This window comes from Papio anubis, chromosome 8, assembly GCF_008728515.1.
Source record: "Papio anubis isolate 15944 chromosome 8, Panubis1.0, whole genome shotgun sequence".
NCBI classification, from domain to species: Eukaryota; Metazoa; Chordata; class Mammalia; order Primates; family Cercopithecidae; genus Papio; species Papio anubis.
In genome coordinates this window covers 70,348,615-70,368,695 of record NC_044983.1, presented here as the reverse complement: position 1 = coordinate 70,368,695, position 20,081 = coordinate 70,348,615, and positions in this window count along the sequence as shown.

Below are 20,081 nucleotides of genomic sequence, written 5' to 3'. Positions count from 1 at the left end.
ATTATAAAAGGCTTGTGGAACTGTGACTCAATTAAACATATATATATATATATACACACACACACATTCAGATTACCCAGTCACAGGTAGCTCTTTAGAGCAGTATGAAAATGGACTAATACACTACTAATCCAGCCAAGGCTATGGCATAACATATAAATTTTGTTCCAAAAGTGGAATATTTCTACAAAAGTGAATACTCAAGCGTTGGATTAGCAATCAGGCAGAAAACAACCACGGCACAAGTAATGTAAGCTGAAAAGCTAGAGATAATTGTGCATTGATGGCAGATCATTTGATGAATATGTCACTTGTGATTCCGTGGTATATTTACCATATATTAACAAAACTTACTGTTGAAAAAAACTAAGAAAATTTAGAATCTTGCTATGCATTGACTTCAACAAAGTGTCACAAGAGAGATAGACCGGGGCTAGATCTAACCAGTCTATAAGCAGATATTGCAGAGAACACAGATCTGCTGAGAGAGACTCACTTTGTTGGGACCTGAATCAGAAATCTAAGCTGACTGAGAATTCAGTAATTCAAAACATCATAGGGTTAAAAAAAATAAATAAAAACTATTTCTACACTCACAAATGTAAGAAAATGTAAGAAGGGGCACTGAAGGCTGGGCGCGGTGGCTCATGCCTGTGATTGCAACACTTTGGGAGGAGGCCGAGGCAGGCGGATCACGAGGTCAGGAGATCAAGACCTTCCTGGGCAACATGGTGAAACCCTGTCTCTATTAAAAATACAAAACCAATTAGCCAGGCGTGGCAGCACACACCTGTAGTCCCAGCTACTCAGAAGGCTGAGGCAAGGAGAATTGCTTGAACCTGTGAGGCGGAGGCTGCATTGAGCCGAGATCACGCCACTGCACTCCAGCCTGGCGATAGAGCAAGACTCCATCTCAAAAAATAAAAGAAAAGGTGGGGGACGGGGGGCACTGAAGAAGCAGTCTTAGAAGAAATTCTGACTGCATTGTGAAATTTTTCTCAAGCACCCCCTGCTAAGGCTGTCTAACAGATGAAGAGAACTGCCCAGAGACCACAAGGATATGAAGAATATGACTTTAACACACAAGTCTATTTTATTTTTATTTTTCTTGATGACTTCCAAGTAGTTACTATTAAGTGGAGGGTGCCTAGAGCCAAATAAATAAAAGATCAGTGATTTCAGACTTAAAACTGATATCTAGAAGCCATAATTGGCTGTGCTTGCTAACACATGATACCGGTCAGAAGCAAAAGTCTGGAAGTCGGTTTGGCTTTTATGGGAATTGTAATGCCTAAAGCAACACCCAGACCTCCAACCTGTCCAGGTGACCAGCAAACCAGGGAGGGAAGGCCACAGCTAGGGCAGGAAGTCTGCTTCACTCCTGCCAGCAAGACTGGATAATCGCTGCAGACCAGTGCTTGCTATGCAATCTCCATTCTTCCCTTTTGTTGTAGTTATTCAGTTCATCACTACCATTTAATATTGAGTATTTGGTGTGTGTTGGAGGGGATGCAGATGACTTGTATTTTAATTTGTGGGTCATTGTCCCATAAATTGCTGGAGTCACCCTGAACATAGCAGATAGGATGGAGCAGCACTCAAAATTCCAAGATTTTGAACCTGAAACAACTAGATAGTTTTCTCCTCTCTTGAGGAATAGATGAGTATGTTCTATGTGCACAGAAAAAAAAAAAAAAAAAAAAGATGTGCACAGATACTTGTCTGACCAATAGGAAGACCCTGACAAATTCTAGTTGTCACAATTTTCTCATCATAATAAACCTCCTAATTTTTAGCCAAACTCCTGCCACTCCGCAAGAAAGACTACATTTCTGCAATGGGCTGATTGTGTCCCTCCAAAATTAAATGTTAAAATTTGGACCCCCAAAATGATGATATTAGGAGATGGGGCCTTTGGGAAGTAATTAGATCATAAAGGTGGATCCCTCATGAATAGGATGAGTGCCCTAATTAAAGTGACCCCAGAGAGTTCCATCACTTCTTCCACCACGTAAGGATACAACAAGAAGTTGACAGTCGCAACCCAGAAGAGAGCCCTCACCATTACCCATCCTTGCTGACACCCTGATCTTGGATTGGCAGCCTCCAGAACTATGTCTGTGGTACTTTGTTATAGCAGCCCAAACTGACTAACACAATTTCCCAGCTTGCTTTGTTCCTAGGTATGACCCCGGGGACTAAGTTCTATCAGCTTGTGAGTACAGCTGATACATGCAACTTCTGGTTTATTTTTTTAAAAGCAAGAAGTATGTCCTCTCCATTTCTTTCCTCCTACTCACTGGCTGGACAAAAACAAAGTGGTGAGTCATCTCAAACCATACAGATGAGGGGAACTGCCTATAGACTGGAGGAGCAACAAGATATGAGCCTGACCCCCGACACACACAGCTGCCACACGAGCTCTGGGCTGCTTACGTTGAGACGAGAATATAAAAGAAAAGGTGCCTGCCATCTGGTCTAAACTGCTATTTTGAGCCATTCTTACCAAAATCTGTGTCCTTACTAATATGTTTCCTTAAATTCATGTCATCATATATTTTTTATTGAGTTCATGCTGACACCTTATAAAAATGATCATGTTAAAAGATAGTTTTAAAGTTAAATGTCTCCATTGCCCCAACAATTCCAGTAAATACAAAACATGTTGTAGTAATATGCAATATGGGTTAAAACACAGTAATCAACAAAACATTGCACCAATAACATATATTGCTACCCTTAATAAAAATCATTACCTTAAACATGTTTATAATATAAAACCATACCAAGAAGCAGTAAACATTTTAGGATGATACATTTATCAGACAATGTTATATATTATCAAACTGTAAAAATAATCATGAATGTCATTGGCATGCAGTGCATTTTTATTTATTTTTGTGATTTAAGAATAATCACCTTAAATAAAATAAAATAGTTTAGTATTACTTTTTTTTTTTTTTTTTTTTGAGACAAGATCTTGCTCTGCCACCCAGACTAGAAAGCAGTGGTGTGATTGTAGCTCACTCCCACCTTGAGCTCCTGGGCTCAAGCAATCCTCCTGCCCCAGCCTCCTGAGTAGCAGACACCACCACCATGCTTTACTATATATATTTTTTTAATTTTTTGTAGAGATAAGGTTTTGCTATCTTGCCCAGGCTGGTCTTGAACTCCTGGCATTATGGGATCCTCCCACCTCAGCCTCCCAAAATGCTGGGATTACAGGCAAGCGCCACAATGCTAGGCGGGTGCTACTTTTTAATTATCTCTCAAATATTAGGTTGGTGCAAACCTAATTGTGATTTTTGCCATTGAAAGTAATGGCAAAAGCACTGTTTACGATAGCAAAGACAAGGAACCAACCCAAATGCCCATCAATGATACTGGATAAAGAAAATGTGGTACATATACACCATGGAACACTATGCAGCCATAAAAAACAATGAGATCATGTCCTTTGCAGGGACAGGGATGAAGCCGGAAACCATCACCCTCAGCAAACTAACACAGGAACAGAAAACCAAACACTACATGTTCTCACTAATAAGTGGGAGTTGAACAATAAGAACGCAGGGAGGGGAACAACAAGGAGGGGTCTTTCAGGCGGTAGGGGGTGAAGGGAGGGAGAGCATTAGAACAAATACCTAACGCATGCAGGACTTAAAGCCTAGATGACGGGTTGATAGGTGCAGCAGACCACCATAGCACATATAGACCTAATGTAACAAACCTGAACATGTATCCTGGAACTTAAAGTAAATTTAAAAACTTAAATTAAATACAAAAAATAAAGAATTGCATATGCTTGAGAAAGTTATCTTCTTTCACCTGTATATAAATAGTAATAGAATAAATAATATTCATAGCCAGAATATATATAAACAAAAGAAAGTAGTGGCAAAAACTGCAATTACATTTACACCAACCTAATAAAATAATGCAAAATAAGTTCTTACAAGACATGCATGCACATATCCACGTACAGAGGCACGACACAATTATTTACCCATCATAAAATAATCATCTAAATTCACCCCAAATATGGATTCATTCTTCCTTTTTTTTTTTTTTTTTTTTTTTTGAGACGGAGTCTTATTCTGTTGCCCGGGCTGGAGTATAGCAGCATGATCTTGGCTCCCTGCAACCTCTGCCTCCCGGGTTCAAGCAACTCCCCTGCCTCAGCCTCCTGAGTAGCTGGGATTACAGGTGCACACCACCATGCTCAGCTAATTTTTGTATTTTCAGTAGAGACAGGGTTTCACCATGTTCGTCAGGCTGGTCTTCAACTCCTGACCTCGTGATTCACCTGCCTCGGCCTCCCAAAGTGCTGGAATTACAGGCATGAGCCACTGTGCCCGGCCCTGGATTCATTCTTTACACTGGAATAATACTATATAAAAGGCCCAGCTATAGACATACCTTAGAGCTATATTTAAAGCTCGCTTTCAAGCCAACTTCTGTTTCATGATGTTAACCAATTGTAGCAGATGCAGGGGATACTCTTCACCATTCTGGGAACCTTCAGGACTGCCTACTACAAGCACCTATTTCTTCCTACCTGAGAGATTTCTCTGAGCTGCATGGCCAACATGCAGCTCAGGATAAGTGTTGGAACATTGACACCTCCACGTGTAGTCTCAGCCCAGGATAAGTGTGAGAGGAGACTACACGAGCTTCCTCACTGTTCAGGTGGCACTCATCCAAGGTGTGTTGTACACTAGTGGGAGTGGGCCCCCAGTTGTCCGTAGCAGTAATCAACCTAATAACCTAGTTTCTGTTGGCCTTGCTTCCCCATCCTCCTACCAGAGCTTTCTGGGATCTTCTTTGCAAAAGACCATTTGCATTTGATTCTTTCATTCAGAGTCTATTTCTGGAGGGACATAGGCTAAGACAGCAGCATTTAGAAATTCCTTAGAGTTGAAAAACTAATTCTGCATACAGTTTCTAATTTGAACTCCACAGAAACTTAGTGGAAGAAGTGGAGGACATGATTTCACAGATGAGGCCCAGAGGCTTTAAGTGTTACTTACAATACTTCCCATAATTTTTTTGGCAAGTATAAAGATTACCTCCCTGGACCAACACGTTACTTTTTTTGCAAATTGCTTTTATGGGGCTCTATTTGTTCCTGGCAAGCAATAGCCTTGCTTGGGACAAGTTACACCCTCCATTTGTAAAGTAAGAGATTGAGCAAACACAAATAAGTATGGGTCTGTCTTTCTCTGAATTTTTTTTTTTTAATCTATTTGTCTGTGCGTGGGAGAGAAACCCAATGACCAAGATGTCCATTTAAATGTCCAAAATGTACACAGTTCACAAGTCACAAACAGAATGGGATTTTTCTGGTCAAACACCTTTGAGTTCATGGTAAGATCACAATGGCAACACAAAGGTTTATATCTTTATTGTGTAAAGTTAATTCTGAATTGTGAATTGCCACGGACAATTAGGCAGAAGGTACTTTTGTCCCTATACTATGCCTGTATAACCAGGCAGCATGAACTCAACCAAATTTCCCAAGATTCTGTTGCCAATCTAATCAATGTCTTCCTTTAGTTATTTAATGAACCCTACAAGTCAAAAGTACTTGTAAGTGTGCTAGGATTGTCTTTTAAGTAGCCACAGGCCTTTGACTTCTAGTTATCAGTTTTAGTCATCAGTTTTTTCATACATACACAGTTCATTCATGTTTCATTGTGAACATCATATTCCTTTCCTTACTAATAGTAATAGAAACATTGTAAGAATATATTTGCTTTGAATATATGTTTTGAAAAATGTTCATCCCTTTTTAAAATCCATATTTATTGTTTTATCCCTGGCAAAGATGTGTTTGGTAGCAGTAAAAAAAAAAAATAGAAAAAGAAACAGTAGGACCGGGCACCGTGGCTCACGCCTATAATCCCAGCACTTTGGGAGGCCAAGGCGTGTAGATAACTTGAGGTCAGGAGTTTGACCCCATCTCTACCAAAAAATACAAAAATTTACTGGGCGTGGCAGCAGCACCTGTAATCCCAGCTACTCAGGAGGCTGAGGCAGGAGAATTGTTTGAACCCAGGAGGCAGAGGTTGCGGTGAGCTGAGATCACACCACTGCACTCCAGCTTGGGTGGAGTGAGACTTTGTCTCAAAAAAAAAAAAAAAGAAGGAAAAAGGAGGTCTCCAAAAGAAGGCTTTCATGACTGAGAAATTATTCTAAGATAACTGACTTACTCCTCACACCCTGAAATTCTAGCACGCACAATTGCAGAAAGCTTAACAGAGAGTAGTAAAACACAAAAACAGAACAAAACCACACTAGCATTAAACCATTGTAGCCCTCTGAAAGTGTTCTCTCAGTCTTTTTAAATCATTTAATATAGAGTTGGATACACTGACCAAATCTATACAACTTTAATTTACTTTATGAACTTATGCTATAATGGTTTTATAATTTCCTTTCCCCATCTTTTGTAAACAAATAAAACCCGTGAAATGATAGTCATCACACACATGTGTTGTTATTAATTTTACAACAGATTAACATTTGGCAAATACAATTTCTGATTCATGGAAATGTGTTAAGGACCACCCAAGCTCATATCAATATAGTACCTCCCTATCTGATTGGAAAACAGGAAAGGAAAAATTCCCTCATCCTTGTGGTTCTCTCTGCCAAGGAAGCTTTCCAGTCAAAGACTCATCCTAGTAGATCCTTAATAAATCCTGATTGGAATTAATTAACTCAAAAGAATGACTCAATTTCAATCCTTGGAACCTAATTTGAGAACGTGATAGAAACCCTAGTTGTTGAATACACCGGGTATTCCACTTGTGGAATCTCCCAAGAGATCCTAAGAGTCCACTATCCCTCTTAGGAGTTCATGAATTTTTCTTAACTCTGTTCCCTCCATGTTTTCTCCCAAATGTAAGATTTTGGGGTAATACATTTGCTGACCTTCTGAATCCAACTTAAGATTTATCTCTTTAATATGGTTTTTCTTTAGTACTTTTCCCAAAGTATCTTCGAAAGTGTGTTCACATAAGAATCATCTTAAATTTTATTTTTTTGTTAATGAGTAAGTTAGAGAATAATGCAAAATTTACAATGCATATTTAAATATGTAATGTTATGCAAAGTAAACCAAAAAAATCTGTCCTCATTTGACTCTATATTTTCCAAACCTATCTAACCATGAATCCATTTTTTTTTTAAATAATATATTAGCACCCTATGGTATCGGTGTTCTATGCACTGCCTACAGTGACTTGTGAAATGGCGTCAGTAGGAGATGAGAGAAGAGATGAGAGAAGTAAGAAATTAAGAAATCACAAATGAAAAGGAAAGCAATGAAAAAATGAAGATAAGCAAACAGGTCAGAGACTGTGTAATGTAAGTGCTTATAGGTCATGAAAAAAAGGTGAGGATTTTGAATAAAATAGGAAGTCAGTGAAGGCTTCAAGCAGGAGAGTTAACATCTGTTTCATCATTTAAGAAATGAATTCTGGCTGCTGTGTAGGAAGTGGCTTAGACTGGGATAAGAGTGGAAGGGGCCACATAAATTGCTCAGAAGAGGTGATGGTTGCACTGAAGATTGAGAGAGTGAACAAATTCAATATATATTTTTGAAGCTTTGCATTTCAAATTATAACACCATTTTAATAGTGCTGTATGTCTTAGTTACTTATTAACACATGAACAGGACTTAGAACAGTGCCTTGCATATAAAAAAGTGTCCATTCATATGAGCTCTTTAGTGTTAACATTGACTAACATCTAACCTCAACGTGGACTCAGCTCAGATGTCTTTCTTTAACCGCTGCCTCTTCTGCCTTCCTAGCTGGATTCTTACCTGTACACTATGCTCTATCCTCTTGGCATATGTGCTTTCCTTTATTATCAACACACATCATGCTGTATTTTAGTTCATTTCCTATCTGCATTCCCCACTGTAACACAAGTTGAGGTCAAGAACAAGGTCTTTTTTATTTCTACATCCCTACTGCCCCAAACTTAGTAACTATTTATTAAATATGGACAGAAAAAAATCCATGGCATATAGAACATTATCTCAACTCAATAGTGCTATCAACACAATGGGGTAGTCTTAAGTACATTTGAGTGATCAAGGTGAATAGATTTATATGATAAAAGGCAGAAAAAGCTATAAGAGTCTTGAATCTGAGGCCAACCTTTGAGCAGTAGCCAAGTTGTAATACAAAAGTCCTGGACTACAATTTCAGGTGAACTGAATTCTAATCCCTGATCCACTGCTTATAGGCTATTTGATCTTGGACAAAACTTTTAACTTCCCTATCTTTAATTCCCTGGTCTGCTGAGGACACACATCAACACTTCCCCTGCCTACTCAAGAGAGATATTAAAACTAAATATAAGGTAATTCAAATATTTTGATTTCATGTAAGTAGTTGAGAAATACATATTAACCTTAGTTTCCTCCCATTTTAAAGTTTCTTTAGCCGTAATGATGAGCATTTGAAAACCAGGCTTATTTCATTTGCCTAGTATCAGCCTTCAGCATTGCTCAAGTTCCATGCTCTATCTAGTCATAATAAAAATAATACCTCCTAAGCATTTACTCTAGCAAACTTTTCTACATACTTTACATGTATTTACATGTAAATTTAATTTAATCTTCACAATAACTCTACACAGTGGGTACTACCACTATTCTGGTTTTGAAGGTAAAGAGAATGCGGCACAGAGAGTTTAAGTAACTTGCCCAGAAAAAAACAAATAACAAAAGATACATGTGAGCTATGAATTCAAGTGATCTCGTTGCAAAGTCTCACCTTAAATGCCACCATCTTCTTTTTCTCAGAGTGGAGAACTCACCAATATGGCAAACGGTGAGGCATGGAAGGGACTTTCCAGAAGCCTCCCATGTGCTCCTTCCAGCCACAGCCATGTTGCAGTACATTCAGCACCATCCCAAGAGACATCTACAGGAGTTCAGTCTATTTCTATCACATGGTTGTTCCACACCCAAACTGGCTTATATCTGCGGTTATAATTTTCCCTTTAATTTAACCAAAAGCATTCTGAACTTGAAGCAAGGAGATTTATTTAATCCCTTTAATTTCCTATAACATCCAGCCATTACTACATCAGGTTAGCAAATGTACAAATGTAAAGGGAAATTAACATGGTTTGGAATAAAGCAAATCCCATGAGGTCTCATTGACTGGATACCACATTTGGGAGGAAGGCATTGTATTGTTATTGGAAACTACGAACACCTCTAACCAAATGCCGAGCAGGCATTATATCTCCCGTGGAACTATCACTGTGACTGAAATTCCCCCTGCTATTCCACAAAATCTCATTTGAGAAAAGGTCTTATATGTGAAATTGAGGCAGTATTCAACTCAACACTTATTGAGTGCCTACTATTATATAAACTCTAGCTGAAATTCTATTCATTCATTCAGTACAATGATTAAGGTTCTCCTACATATACAAGTCATTGCATTAGGGAATGGGTATAGAACAGTAAACAATATAGTGCCCCTTCATTCTTAGAGCATACAGTACAGTGGGAAATGTACATTAAAGAAGTACTTACATAAAGATCTAATTATACCTGGGAAAAGGGCAATGCAGATGCACAGAGAGCCAGGAGAATGTATAACAGCTAGAATCTGACCTAGCTAGTGGGCCAGGGAAAGCTTCCAGAGGAGCAAAGCTTGTGTTCATATTTCAGTTTTCCAATGGACTTGGATAATGAACAATGCATAGTCCACAAAAGTGATAGATCTGTATTGAAGAAGAGAAAGGAGAAAAATGTCAAAAGTAGGGACCAGTACTGAGCCCTGGCAAGGCATAGTGTTGTCCATGATGGCAGTCCATGATGGCATAGAGATATAGAGCAGATTGAGTCAAAACGTGGGGCATGGTTTGCTCACATCAGAGGGAGTCACCCAGCACTAACAATAACCTGACCCAGCTACACTCAATCTAATTGTCTGATATTATTGGTAATTTGAATTGTGACTCATACAGTTCCCTCATAATCAGATAAAGTAAACAAATCTCATAAGTAAATGAAATCTGATTAAAAGCACTGATTACAAAGATATGCTGGATCATCTCCCAAGACTTTGTAAGAACCCCAAAAGTAGATAGATTCCAAAGTATCCTTTAAAACCCAGGAAAGTCTCCACTATGTAAAACTTCATTTCATAATGATTTCTAGGCCTGGAATTGTGAATACTTACATAGTTCAGGGACTCTCAGTGCAAACAGTTTCCACCATATTACTCTGCTATAAATGCCATGCTAAATTTTATAATGGCTTTTAAGTACCTTAAAATGTTAAAAATCTCTACATTAAGACAAGTGTCACCCTTCTCTTATGGTCTACTAAAAAACGTGGTACCCAGACCAGCCCTAAGCACAATCACATCACATTGCAAAATCCCCAAGTTGCCTCACATTTTATATAAGGGAAATTAGTTGAAAATGAAATTTGCAAGAGAAATGAGATCACAAAAGGACTAATATTTTAAAGCATTTTTACCTTTTCTGAGGGTAAATTATAAGTCTTGAAAATATAATGGAAATTGGTGGATCCATCTTCACTTTCTCCACTGAACATCCCTGACCCACTGAGTGTTTATTTTATTTCCTCTGTTATGCCTGCTCACTCCTTCTTTCCCCCAAAGGAACCAGAGGATTTTCTAAAGTTCAAATCTGCTTATTCCAGGAAGAATAATGCAAATCAAATGGTTTAAGTTTAAAAATCACTACTTAGATGGACATATCTGGAATTTATCATTATGAACATAGAGGATTTGGTAACACAAATGATATGGAATGGGGTGGTTTCAAACTATTCCTCAGAGGAAACAAGAATTTCTGATAACTGTTAAACTATGTAGATGTATATTGCAGAAATTTTAAAAATTATTATTATTTACCACTGCCAATAAAATATGCAAAACCCATACAAAAATACAAGTTCTGAAAAACCACTCACTCAAAGAAGTAAATGGACAGACTAGAAGTTTCAGAAAGTGAAGAATGTGTCTGTCTTATTCCCAGAAATCAACCCAACCCCATAAGCACAGCACACATGAAATACTTGAGGAATAAATAAATAACTGCTAAGTAATATGTGACACACACAAAAAATTCCCTAATGAACTTCTAATTAATCAGATAAATTGGGTCAAGCAATAAAATAAGAAAATTTGAGCTAATATAGAAATCTAAGAGATTCCAAGATATTGCCCCAATGAAGAAATCAACTCTTAGCTGTCCATACTTTTGAAAAAAATTCAGAAACAGATAGATAATGAAAAAGTATAACATTTTTCTCTTTTTCAAAAACTCATGCCCATGTAATTCCCCCATTTACCCAACTCCTCCGTCAACCAAAAAAAAAAAAAAAAAAAAGGTCTGATATTGTCTATCTTTTAGCATAAATTCTGAATATCCAGGCACTGAATACTCTCCATAATTTGGTCTCTAACTTCATGCTAGCCTGTCTTAATTCTCCATGATGCCAGTTAATCTACTTCCTGATGTCTCAACAAATCTGGAGTTTACTTCCTCCATACATCAACTTATGCCACATCCTAATGCCTTGAGGGCTCTGCAATTCACTCATTACATTCCTGTTCGCTTCTCAAGTCCCAGTAGTTCCCTGAAACTATCTTGCCATCCTGTCTGGAACTGACCTCTTTTCCCTTGTCTAATACGCTCACTCATCACTTAGCAAACATCACCTGATATTGATGATTATTTCTGATACAAGGCAGAGGAAAGTTATATTCAGAATCAAAGAATTTTAGTTCTACAAATAAGTTACAGATTAATTAGGTCCATTCTATCATTATACAGATGACTAAATACAAAAATGAAGCTACTAATCTAAATTAGTTACTAGAAAAGTGGTAAGTAAGACTCATTTTCAATCTTACAGTTCAGTGAAGTTCCCAATATGCCATGCATTTTTAAAATTTAAATTTAGATTTTAAAATTTTATTTACAATTTTAATTTTAATTTTGAAATATTTAAAATTTTTACTTAAATTTTTAATTTTAAAATTATACTTTAAATTTAAATTCTAATTTAAAATTTTTTTAAGTTTAATTTAAAAATTTTATTTCACATTTTCAAAATTTACTAACACATTGCATACACATAACTATGTAATTTATAAGTTATATTTTACTTTGTCACAGTTATGTAATAAATTTAAATGTTCAACTAAGTTTTGTTCAGCTTCATGATGAAATTTGCTTTCATTTAACAAGTGAGAAGAGTAACAAAGGAGGGGGTCCAAGAGCGATGAGGAAGAGACCTCTTGGGATTGAAATTTTGCTGTCAATATTCCACAATCCAGATAACCCACACAGAGTTGTGGGAACAATATCTTCTTTTAGAAGTCCCATCTTCTTCCAGTCTTCTTGAAAGCAGGGAATTTGGCTTCATTGACAAGTTGCCCAAGCATGCTGGTTTGGTTCTCGTGAGGAAGGTTTGCATCTGTTGGACTGGAATGCCCCGCTATTTCTAGGAACTGTGTTTGGAACAAAACGCTTCCTTGTGATACAACTAAAATTAGTCATTCTTGTAAGATGAAGGGAAAATTTTGCAAAGGTTTTCCCATTCAGATGATGACTCCTTTGGCAGAGAATATTAAGATTCTGTGAGTGGGTTCAATTGTATGCCAACTCAAGATGCCAGATCACGGGGTCTCTTCATAAAATTTATGAGGAAACATATTCCCTGGAGCAAAATGGCTCAGAGATTGAGAAAGCCAAAGCCTCTCTATTGAAGAACTTCCCCTAGGTCTTCCTCTTTACTTTTTTTAACTTTTAGTTGGGGGGGTTCCGTTTCCATTTGGAACTTAGACAAAGTTCTTTCGTCTCGTCTTCTTCCAAGGGAAGTTCTTTTCACTGTTTGCATCATAAAGACATCCATCCTCGAAGATATTATAAGCACCTCCTGGGTTCTCCTAACTCTCGTAATGACTATGTGGATCCCTTAATTAGTTAATCCATCATCATCTCCAGTTGATTTATTTAATATTATCTCAAACATCAGAGAATTGTTTGTTTCTTACAAAAATTGTCCATTCTCGCTCTGGTATCTTCTAACTTCTGTAAGCAACAATGTCCACTCATCAGTCTAAATTGAATTTACAGAAAAGCCTTAATAAGCAGACAATGTCTCATACATAAAAACACTCTAGCAGCATCTGGCCTGGAATTTTGCCCAGTTAAATGACAGCTTATGAAAATATACCCCAATAGCCCCAGTTGCAGTTAAAAAAAAGTCCAAAGACTCCAAAGAGTTGCATACTATGAGGGCACACAGCTATAAAACTGGTTGCAACATTGTGGCTGGAAAAACAATATTTTGAGTGACTAATCAAGAAAATCAATTCTGGTTGCTTAACTTGTCTGAGTTTGTAGCTTTCTTGATATCTTTCAGGCTCTACTATAGCAATACTATCCTAATTGCTTGTATGTATTTTATTTTTATTTCACAGACTTTTTATTTATAACAGTGGCTATCACTCTGTCAGCATGGGTGTATTCTGAAGAAGACTTTCAGCCTCTCCAGGGCAGATGTGGCTATTGGACTCCATCAGTTTTAAAATTCTTTCCAACCTCAAACACTAGGGCTCAATGTAACAATATAGCACCCAGCAGAGTGTCTCGCATATTTAGATCAGATGGTAAGAGCTTTCAGGTGATGACAGATATCTACATGGGAGGGAATTTTAACTCACAAATTCTCTGATTCAAACACTGACTGTACATCACAGGCTTAGAATGTAGTTATTTTATAAATATTGAATTTTCACTAGTCACATTGACAAATACCATAATTAGAAAATGCAATAGTGGGATGTGATGACATTCTGTGGTACTCTTTTAATTTCTGGACCAATACATTTTAGAAAATTGCACTTGACCTAAAATGGGCACGCCTCACCCGTGTGCTTCCACTTCACGCACTTGCAAATCCTCCCCCACGACTTCATTTCTGCCTAGAAGCACAATATGCCCTTCCCTGCCAAGAAGCTTGTGAAAAAAATTTTTTCTGAGAGCTGTCCAGTCCATATACTATGAAATCATTTTCCAGTTTTTACATGTATAAATAGATCACTAATTGTTTTCAGGTTTTCTTGTTTTTACAGTTGGTTAAGCATGGATTTTGCTGTCTGCACATCTTTAAGAAGTCATCTTTTATACTACACAAACAATATGGTTTTCTTTACCTACACTCACTGCCAGCAAATGTAACGATGATACAAGAGAACTGGAGACCAAGGAGGCCCCTCGTGCTCTGGTTCGTGCAAGAACTAACGTTGCATATAATCTTGGGAGTTGGACCTAACACTGGCAGCTCCTGAATTTTGCTATAGAAAGGACTTAGGGGTGAGAAGGTTTTTGGAAGTGAAGGCTAATTAATTTGCCTTGAAGCTACATTACAGAACAAGCACATTTGATTTTACTTAGATTACTTAGATTGTAAATTTATGAGGGATGACTTAGAGGGGGTTACTCATGGAGATTTATGAAGGGATCAGACTCCCTCTCCCCCAAGTGCTATACCTTGGCAATGCCACTGCTAATGCTCTCAGAAGTACAACTACTCAAGTCTGTGTTTATTTAATAAATGAAAGTCAGGTCATGTCCATTGCCCACCCACATTGTTCTGCAATTTCATATTTCCTTGTGAAATGACTTGGAGGTTCAAGCTGGATCCTGCCCTGGCTCTGATGCCAGACAATAATACTTCCTGCTCAAACCTCATACCAACTGCAGAGCAGAACTGCTTTGCTGAACAGTTAACACATGTGATGGAGTAAGAGTGATTCTGTATTTTACTTCAATAGATACTTAATTTCTATTACCCTGTCTCTTTGATATGTCGTCTTTTAGAATTTTATTTCCTTCTAACACAATTTTTCTAATGATATCTTAGTTGTAGGAATATAAACAGTGTATGGTTTTTTTTGTTTTTTGTGTTTTTGTTTTTGGCCTGAACATTTCAGAAGTTTAGTTTTTTTCTGATTTCTGCTTGCTATTCATGGGCCTAGTTTTTCTCGTAAATATATTTTTATTTGGACTCAATTACACTAGAATCTGCTTCTCTGTAAGGGAAAAGAGTTAGTCTGCTATGGACTGCAACTTGTTTTGATAGCTGGTAACTTTGAACTAAAGGGACATTACTGTTATCAAAACAGCAACCAGCTTTTCTTGGAAGTAGCAACAGACATGGTCTTTTTTTTTCCCCCTTCTTTCTGCCTGAGGTCGTATCCCTTGACTACAAGTACCATCTCTATGTTTTACTGAAGGCTTTTCCCTTTCAAATCTCACAGGCCAACTATAGAAAGATCAGAGTCTTGGGCAGAGTCCTCAAAAGGAAACAGTCTGGGGCATCAGAAGGCCATAAATTCAGCCAGAGTAGTGGTATTTGGAAACAACCTTAAGTCTCAATCTTAGAATGAAACTATATGATTTTTACATCCAGTTCAATTTTTGAGGTTATTTATTTTTTAGAGAGGATGAAGAGAAAGGATTAGTACATCAACTTTCAACCTGAAACATATGGAAGAACGTTAAATGCTTTTAATTGTACTAGAAAAAAAATGTCTGCAAAGTATTTTAACTGAGTAGGTTTTGGCAAACATAAAAACTCAATTAAATAATTTTTTCCTATGAAACTTTTGGCATGTCCATAGACTGGATTTTCTTGTAATATTGTCTAAATTAGAAATCAAAATTGAGACAGACATTAACAGTGATCAATCAAACTCTGATGCAAAAGTTGCCCCATTTAGTGGAAGATCCTGACATCTTCCACCGGAAAAAAAAAAAAAAAAAAAGTAAAGGAAGTTCAACTGAGCTGCTATACCATCATGACCAGTGCAACTTTCAATAATGACGTGGCCCTGTGCTTTACAGCACAGTGAGATTATTCACAGTTAACTTCTGGACATGTTTTAACAATACAATTTTCCTGCCATACTTATCCTAACCATTGAAAGAGGATAGGTTGTGAGGATTGCAATGTTAAACTTGATATGTGTTGCCAATATGTATTTTTCTCCTCTGCCTCCTGAAGTTCTTCCAAAAGTTCCTTAAAGAAAACGTTTATCAAGTCAAAAAAGATAAACCATTTGGGATATCTCAGTAGATGAAACATTTTAACCAAGTTTCAGAAGACGAGAAGTGTAGGAGAGAGATTACTGAGGTAGCTGAATGACAGCACTGTAATTCTAATGCAGTTATCCCCACTTTGGGATCCTGAGGAGGATAAAGTTGATTCACCCTGAAGAAATCCCAGGGAGACCTGTAGGCATCAGATTTAGTAAAAAGAAAAAGGGGAAAGTCTGAGGGCTGAGGATAGGAGGAATGGAAGTCTATATAAAAAAGAAATTGCTGGATCTCCTATGGCCAGATGACTACTACACCTCCCAGGAGATCACAGCTTTATTCTCTGTAGATAGTGCCTGGAAAGACTCCATCTATCCTTGGCACACATGGATGTTAGTGAGGCAAGAAGCATAAAACTATTGTAGGTGTCCCTTGGTCACTTCCTCAAGATGCACTGTCCCGAGGGAACAACCAAGCATTGATCGCATGCCAATGCTCTCATTGCCAAGAAGTATAGAAAGAAAATATTTGTCTCTTGAAGCCTTCTTAGTGGGGAAAGGAGCTCTGCTTTCCAGTAAGTCCCACACGTTGCAGATACACAGAAAAAGAAAGAAATTTTAGATAACTAATAGAAAAAAAATCACTTATCTATTCCTTGGGTTGCCCATTAGCCAGATGTTCCCTTCTTCCTATTCTTACCTTTCCCTCAAAAGAGTTACCACCCTACTTAAATATCCCTTTTACAACCCAAAATATAACTACTCCTCTCCAAAAGTAGGCAATCCATAGTCTGATAAATTACTAAATTCCTCCAAGTACAGGATCTCCACTTATTGTAATATGGTAGCACTGGTTCTTATCAGTGCTACCTAATGGGTATCATTAGAAATACACATTTGTATTCCTAAGGATGCTTAATCCTCAACTATCCACAATTTATAAGGCTATATTAGCCCGCTATCAGCTTTGACTAGAGACATGGTGGTATGAAAGGGGACCAAAAGAGATCACTTGACTTTCATCCACATGACTTCCAGATCCCGCAGCATAGCAGAAATTCTATTCACCCCGATGAAAAAGGTAAATCACTCCAGACCATCCCTCCTAATTTTCCTGTTTTCCCAGTAATATTCAGTAAGCAACCTGAAAAACAGCAGAATATAGCTGAGATAACAGTGATCCCATCATGAAGGGGGATGGGTCACAATTCCATTTATCTCCTGATTGCCCTAAATCCTGCTGTTATCCATGGAGTACAGTCAATGTTTCAGTGCCCAGGAATCATTGTTAGCTCAGAGCCAGCATGCAATAGGCTCTGAAAACTTTAGCTATTTCCCATTCCCTAGTGCATAATCATTTGGTAAAAGACCACAGGTTTCTTTAAGGAAGATTAAAATAAAGATTCACAGTATTTACTTACTATGGTACTGATGCATCCTTCCTTAAGTCTACATTTATTATAAGAGCACTGATCCCGTGAATTGATTTAGATTTTGGAATTCCATTCTCAGGACCTACCTGAGTCTTAGGCATTGCAAGGTTTGGTCACCCTCAGTCCTATGTACACTTAGGCTACCACCGACAGTCCCCAAGGGCAAGGCCCTTCTGATTACCTATCATAGTAGCCACGTCCACTTTTTTTCTGATTGTTAAATACTCTCATGTGACTTCTGCTACCCTAGGATCTTTCTACCCCATTGATATCAGGGAACTCATTTTCAATTGCAGGACCCCCTTCAACATCCAAAGCATTGCAGGACTTTTCAGAGAATGTAGCACCCCTCTCACCAATATATTTATCAAGGCCTTGGTGAAGAGGGTATCTTCTGAACCCTCTTAACAACCCTCATTGACACCTCGTTATTGGTAATCACAGGTGGTAATTAGTTGTTTTGTCCTTGCATGCCATAAGCTACCAGATACTCACCAGACTTTAACTGGATTTATCACTGCCTGCAATTCCAGCTTAACCAGAGATAAGGTTCTTCTCTCCCTGGGGTTTTGAGACCATGGACTTTCTGGTGCCAGGCACCAGAGAAGTTAGATCCTTGATCGTAAATGCATAAAACTGACTTTGGCTAATTGATTTCAAAATCAAATTATTTAGTAGACTATTAGTAGTTCACAGAATCAACAAGAATGCTGGAAAATAGCTCATAAATGACAAGAATAGCTCAGAAAATGACAAACATGGTGAGGATAGGTGAGTCAATCACAATCAATTCTATTGCTCATTATCTTTATTTTTTTATTTTTATTTTTTTTGAGATGGAGTCTGGCTCTGTCGCCCAGGCTGGAGCAGTGGCCGGATCTCAGCTCACTGCAAGCTCCGCCTCCCGGGTTTACGCCATTCTCCTGCCTCAGCCTCCCGAGTAGCTGGGACTACAGGCGCCCGCCACCTCGCCCGGCTAGTTTTTTTGTATTTTTTAGTAGAGACGGGGTTTCAGTGTGTTCGCCAGGATGGTCTCGATCTCCTGACCTCGTGATCTGCCCGTCTCGGCCTCCCAAAATGCTGGGATTACAGGCTTGAGCCACCGCGCCCGGCCCCTATTGCTCATTATCTTTAGGTTATTTCCTTATACTTTATGCCAAGGAATTTTGGGCAATCTAAACTGTAGCATGGGCCACGTTTTAATCCAGATTTTAGCCATTTGGCCAAGAAAACACTTGGATTGAACTGATTGTTAAATTCAGTTTAATGTAGTGATCTTCCTTTCTTGGTACTTCAGAATATCTTCTCACACATATCTCCCAAATTTTTGTTAAAATAATTGTCCAGTTCTTTTTGTTTCTTTGCGGTGAAATCTTCTCCTCTTAGGTTTAACTTTGAATGTGGTGAAATCTCCTCCCCTTAGGCTTAAAACTTCGAATTTGGTCTTCATTTGTATTCCATTCCCCAATTCTAGAAGGATGTGTGCAGACATTGAGGTACAGGCAAGTCTTCAGAAGAATTGACTTCCCTTGCAAAGAAATTTTCTTCATCATCTTCAAATCAGATGAAACGGCCTCATCAGACATAAAAGATGGCATAGCTTCAGCTGGCAAAGGAAGCTAGTGAGAGTTAAGGCTCAAAATACATCAAGGTCATTGTACCTTTTGATATCATCCAATATAACTATGCATATTCTTTTATCCCTTCTTAATCAAAATCATTTTCACATGGAAGACCTGGCATTTCTGTGAACTCAAAGAAACGCATTTGACAATCTGCATTTTCAATCTTTTGCATTTGATTTTCAACACTGCAGCTGCAACGGAAAATAAATTATTTTAATAGAATGACGGAAAGTTCCTAAGTTTTATACCTTGACTCAAAAAATTTTGAACTTTAACCTGTTCCCTCTCTATTTTTACTTATTTCCATTAGAAGCAAACACCCGTCCTGGCATCCTGGAAATTGTATGACCTTAATTTTGCTCTAGTATTATATCAGTGTAATGCCTTAAAGATTTGCCTTTCATTGACACCTCGTTATTGGTAACCACAGGTGGTAATTAGTTGTTTTGTCCTTGCATGCCATAAGCTACCAGATACTCACCAGACTTTAACTGGATTTATCACTGCCTGCAATTCCAGCTTAACCAGAGATAAGGTTCTTCTCTCCCTGGGGTTTTGAGACCATGGACTTTCTGGTGCCAGGCACCATAGAAGTTAGATCCTTGATCGTAAATGCATAAAACTGACTTTGGCTAATTGATTCAAAATCAAATTATTTTAGTGACTATTAGTAGTTTACAGAATCAACAAGAATGCTGGAAAATAGCGCAGAAATGACAAGAATAGCTCAGAAAATGACAAGAAGCAAGAGAGACATGGCAGTCAAGAAAAGAGTCAATGTCATAACCTGTGAACAGTCTAGTTAGGATGCCACCATTGGTGCCACCCCAACAAAACACCCTCTATGGAGCCACTGGACTCTACCTTGGCTGAGCATAGGTCATATGTCCAAGCCCTAACTGCCC